Source organism: Tenrec ecaudatus, chromosome 3, assembly GCF_050624435.1.
Source record: "Tenrec ecaudatus isolate mTenEca1 chromosome 3, mTenEca1.hap1, whole genome shotgun sequence".
Taxonomy (NCBI): domain Eukaryota; kingdom Metazoa; phylum Chordata; class Mammalia; order Afrosoricida; family Tenrecidae; genus Tenrec; species Tenrec ecaudatus.
The window spans coordinates 29,405,800-29,411,799 of NC_134532.1; positions in this window are offsets into that span (position 1 = coordinate 29,405,800).

A 6,000-nucleotide genomic window follows, 5' to 3' on the forward strand; every position below is an offset into this window, starting at 1 on the left:
CAGGGCCACACAGAAAAGGATCAAATGCAAAGCTTCACGGGAGCTGGCCGCCAGGACACAGCTGGCGCTCAATCCATCGGGCCCCAAGCGCACTACTCGAACTCTGGTTTATACAGCAAGAAACCAGGAACGGGTGGGAATACTTTTCTCCTCCGATCACAACAGTACTCCTGAGTAAGGGGGATGGAGCAGCTAGGGAACTTCCTGCTGGTATCCAACATGGGCATGGGCAGCAGCCCACTAACATTTTGAATCTGGTGGGTCTGTGGACCAATGCAGCAATAGCAAGCTTAAACAATGGAAAAGTACAGAGGCAAGTGTCAGCAGGTTAGCAAATGAGACTCAAGGTCCTTCAGTCAAAGTATGCAGCCCCTAGGATGTGGATGTATGTCCACCATTAATGATTTTAAAATAAGTCATGTGGGGAGAAGGGTGGGGTGGGGAATGGGGACCAACTCAGTTAAACATGAGCAAGAAAATACAGAAGCTAAATTCAGCTGGTTAATTAATAAACACCAGGATATTTCAAAACGTTTTCTGTATCCACTAGGATAAATGATAAATGATCGATTTAAATTCTTTGTCACTGTGAAAATAACTCGAATTTTTTAAAAGTGCTGACCTTGAGGGTACGTGCCACGAAAATACACCAATTCTGATTCATAGTGACACTATAGGATAGGGTAGAACTGCCCTGTGGATTTTCAACACTGAAACATTACAGGTGAAGAAAATCTATTATTTCTCCAGATTAATACAGAAAAGGACCTGAAAATAAATAATTGCTGGATTCTGCAAATCAAAAGGATGACAAAGGAAACCAAAATTCGCTATTAAGAAAATTAGTGGACATTAAATCTGGGTCAGCAATACTCTAAGAGCCAAGAGGGATGGCAAGGGGGTGGTGGCAGGGGTGGAAGAGCACAGTGTTAAAGAGAGATGAGCCATTAACACAACCAATCTCTGAGGTGAGGCTTATTAGGGGACACATCCCCCCGTGGGGCTCTTCACACTCCAAGTGGAAAGGTACAGCAGCAGCACACAAATCGCAGGAGCTCTATTAGAGACTAAATCTTAGCACCCTGAGAGGTGAAAACTGAGACGCAGAGCAGAGATTGACTTCAGCCCGGAATGTGAAGTTAAGAAAGGCTTTATTTAGGCAGGGAAAGAAATTGCAGGCAGATTCCACAACCCAAGGAGCTAGGTCAAGAAAGTCGCGCCTGGCAGTGGGGCAGTGGGACTTGAATAGGGTCCCAGACAAGGAGTATGTGTTGATAAGGGGAAGGCTTTTAGCGCTACAGCTGCAAGGCCGTGAGTCAGGATGTCTCTGTGAATAAATCATGTTAGTTTTCTGCAGACCTGCTTCCCAGAATGCTGGGGGAAGGGGCTGTGTGGGCCCTGCCAGGAGAGAGAAGCTCCTCGGAATGCTGGAGGCAGGGACTGCAAAGTCCAGCAGGTCATTCTTCTGAGAAGCTGGGGCAAGGGGGCTGCAAAGTCCAGCAGGTCATCATTTTCTGAGAGGCTGGGGGAGGGGGCTGCATGGTCTGGACCCATCCCAAATACTAACTGGGGTCAGTTAGTAAAGGGCTATGGATGGCAGTGTAGACTAAGCCCCCAATGAATTCTTTCTGATCATTAAGCAAACAGGTGGATTAAATTTGCCCGGGGGCAGAGGAACTTGGAAAGTGGACACCATCCACCTTTCTCCAGCCAATCTCGGTCATCAGTGGGGTGGCCTGATGACTGCAAGGCTGCCTCTCCTTTCAGTAAAGGCCACTCTGGGGTCCCCTTGCTCTCATGCCCGCGACCTGACATGGAAGGGACAGGCCCCCGGCAAGAACCCACCCCCAATCGCGTCTTTCTGGGGTGAGGGGTGAGCAGGAGCAGCTCTGAGCAAGAAAAGAAGCCGGAGCCCGAACGCTGAGGCCTGTAGCCAGCTCAGAAAGGATTTAACTGGAATGTCCCAGGGGTCGCGGTGACCTGGAACACTGGCAGACAATAATTTCCTTGAGAACCCGGACACAGCTATGGAAGCCAGGCCTGTTCCCTGGGAATCCAGACACAGCTGGGGATACCAGGCCTGTGGGGAATTCCGCGCCTGGGATCAGCACAGAAACACAGAAATTCACTCACCCTTGGAAACACGTGCGATGCTCACTCGGATCCTTCTCAGTCAGAGGAAATGGAGTCAGCAGGAAACTGTTATCACCTGGGGAGGGGGTAGGGTGGTGTCTGTGCGAAGGGGCAGGGCCTGGAGATAATAAGGGCGGTCTGAAGGGAGGGGCCTGGAGGTGAGGCTCAGGGCTAAGGATCCATTCTTAGTGGTTTCTTCTTAGTCTGGAAATCCTGCAGAAACCTGTGCCATTTGGGTGGCCCTGCTTGCATTTGAAACGCGTTTGCATTTGAATCACAGCAACACACAAGCCCAGTCAGAAAGACAAACGGTCAAAAAAAGTGGTGGGTGGAAGGCATGCTTCCCAAGAGGGAATTTCCCCTGAGAGACTCCAGCACCTAAGGCCACAGAGACACACACTTGACAGCATCTGATGCCATCTGCTCCACTTGACCACCTCTCTCCTGGCTTCCACCTGAACGCCTCTCAACCACCCAACTCAAAGAACAGGCCTAAGCTCTGTAGAATCAAGAGCCACAACGGGGAGACCCTGCACAACCTGCTTCATCCTCAGACAAGGATGTCAGGCTCTGCTCCCTGTGCTACAGCACCCAGACCCGAGACTCCTGTCCCTTGATGCATGTCCAGTGAGCAGCAAGATGGGAATTCCTGAAAATGCCACAGTTGTCCAGTTGTCATCTCCTCCTCCCCTGCTCTCTCTCTCCCCTCACTGGTAAAGATCTATTTCCCCATAATCTGTGGGTTCTGTATGACTCTTTTGATGAAACTTTCCGTGTGAATAAGTGTCTTATTTTCAGCAAGTTCCAGTCAACTAATTGTCCTTCACGGACTGTGGTTCCTTTAAAACATTTCATGTGTTGAGGTCTCTCCTTTCTATTTCTATGTCATTGAGTGTTTTTATCAGGAATGGTTGTTAGATATTGTCAAATGCCTTTTCTGCACCTATCAATATGATCATATGGTTCTTATTCTTAATCCTGTTCATATAGTTGGTTAAATAATAGTTTTTCTAATACTGAATCATATTTGCATCCCTGGTAATAATCTCACTGAGTCCAGTTGAAATATGAACTCAAAGTCAAGGATAGGGGCTCTCAAACTCAATCCATCCCATTTCCACAAATGTAGAGATACACTGCTCTGATATATGATCTAATCACTATTCTAATCCAATAAAATTATGTAATCATCAAATATGCTACTTTATTGTTAAAACACCAGTATAATGTATCCTGTTGTGATGTGTTTTATAAATAATTTTACCCCATATACTCTGTAGTCTTAAAATTTTCTTTTATAGTTTCTCAGGCATTAAAGTAATAAATAAATAAATAAAGTTTCTCATACCAATCTACTACCCTTGTTCAATTTTGTCCTTGATTATTGCTTCATCTTGCAGGTATTTATATTAAAATCATGATTATATATATTCAACAATGATTCTGGAATGATTATTACTTTACTGCATATTTTAAAAAGAAACACTAACATTTCAGTACTTATACAAGGGAGGTGGTTGTTAGGGGGTCACTCAGTGAGTTCCAAATCATAGTGACCCCGTGTACCACAGGGAGAAACACTGTCCTGTCCTGGATCAGCCTCAGAATTGTTCTTGTATTTGAGCCTGTTGTTTTAGGATTTGTCAATCTAAAAAGTTTTCCTCTTGTTTGCTTCCCCTCTACCAAGCACCATGGTTGAAGTGATTTATCTCTTGTATTTGCCTCTAGTTTGCAAATACACAAACACACTAAGGTTTTACTTATATGGCATAACAGAATGCATTTAAAAGAACAATAAAGTCAGAGCTGCCATGTGAATTCTGACTCATAGAACCATAAGGAGCAGAGTAAAAGCTCCGTAGGGTTTTGTTTTTTGTATTTTATAAACCATAATGTTTCATCTTTACCACAGCAGGTAGTGTCCTTATAAAAATAGTCCAAAACGAGACAGGTGATGTAGTGGTTAATTTTTGTGGTCTCAGACATAGATAAGCTCCACATGGAAGTTAAAGTGTTCTAGTGTATTTGAGTATCCAAGAGATGAAGAAAATATTCCGTTTATTTCGTATAAAATTAAAATTGTGTTGTGTGGTACGAGTGGGGGGGTGCCAGTCCCCCACCAGTAATCACGGGTTCAGTAAGCACAATTGCATGGTTGAGATATATAAGTAGTATATTAAAGTCATCAAGAACATGAGAGTTAGAAGAGAGAGTCAAATAATGGAGTCAGACACACATTTCATGGTAGCATTGCTCACCTCAGCCCTGCTTGGTGGTTCATGTGGAGAGAGGGGGAAGGGAAGGAGGAGAGGAGGAGCTGAGAGAGAGAGAGAGAGAGAGAGAGAGAGATCTATCATTGCTACCCCAGGCCTATATACCTTTTGGTGGCATGCAAGCCCACTGATCACAGGTAAAGACATATGTCACAGGAAGAATTGGCACTATAGGTTCTACAGCAGTTAGAAGGGGTGGTCTAGCGACATACACCAATAGGAAGAGAAGGGATTGGGGTATATATGTGACAAGATGGGCGGATCCTAGATTTAGGATGACCTGTTCTCTGGATCTCCATAGGAGCCATTATCAGTAGGGTGTGAACTCCACCTGCAGGAACCAAATCAATGACTGCAGGCCTGTCCATTTTCCTTAACAGCAGGGAGCTGGGCCTACTCCCTAGTGACTGACTCTCTTCAGGGAGGATGTCTGTAAGCATCTGACCTCCCCCCACAGTGTTGATATGGTAGATGTATATTAATTGTCTTTCCTGGCCCTATGCACAGCTGTGAGAATTGTAAGACAAGGATTGTAAGAGACCCATTTTTAAAGTGACTGAGGAATCACCTTATAGCGTCTGGGGTCTTAAAGGCTTGCAGATAAACAAGCGGCCATCTAGCTCAAAAGCAACAATGCCCACATGTGCGATCACAAGGTGCCAAAGGGACCAGGTATAAGGCAACATGCAAAAAAAAAAAAAAAAGAATATATACACACACACACACCATGGTGAATGAAGGGGGATGTGCAGAGTGGAGACCCAAGGCCCATTTGTCGGCCACTGGAGATTCCCTCATAGAGGGGGTTAGGAGAGGAGTCAGGGTGTGATGTAGTACCGATGAAGAACACAGCTTTCCCCCAGATCCTGCATGCTTCCTCCCCCCAACTACCATGATCCGAATTCTACCTTGCAGGACTGGATAGGGCAGAGGTTGTACACTGGTGCATATGGGAGCTGGAGGCACAGGGAATCCAGGGTGGAAGATACCTTCAGGACCGGGGTGTGAGGGGTGATGCTGGGAGAGTGGAGGGTGAGTGGGTTGGAAAGGGGGAACTGATTACAAGGATCCACATGTAACCTCCTCCCTGGGAGAGGGACAGCAGAGAATGGGGGGGAAGGGAGACTCCGGATAGGGCAAGATATGACAAAATAACAATCTATAAATTATCAAGGGCTCTTGAGGGAGGCGGGAGCAGGGAGGGAGGGGGAAAAAAGAGGACTTGATGCAAAGGACTTAAGTGGAGAGCAAATGCTTTGAAAGTGATTAGGGCAAAGAATGTATAGATGTGCTTTATAGCTTTATACAATTGATGTATGTATATGTATGGATTGTGATAAGAGTTGTATGAGCCCCTAAAATATGTAAAAATATATATATAATATATTCTTATTGCTATATATACGATGTGCACATTAAAATGCTTAAAGGGTTTTGTGAAACTGCGGAAGTCGAATATCTGAAAATACTTGGATACAGTAAAATGTGCTGGTTAGCTGTTTGGCCCGCTGTCAAAAGAATTTTGAAAATATATGATCCTTTGAAATCTTACTTTCTATCACAGGATAAATGTCCTAGAATTTTAGAAGAATTT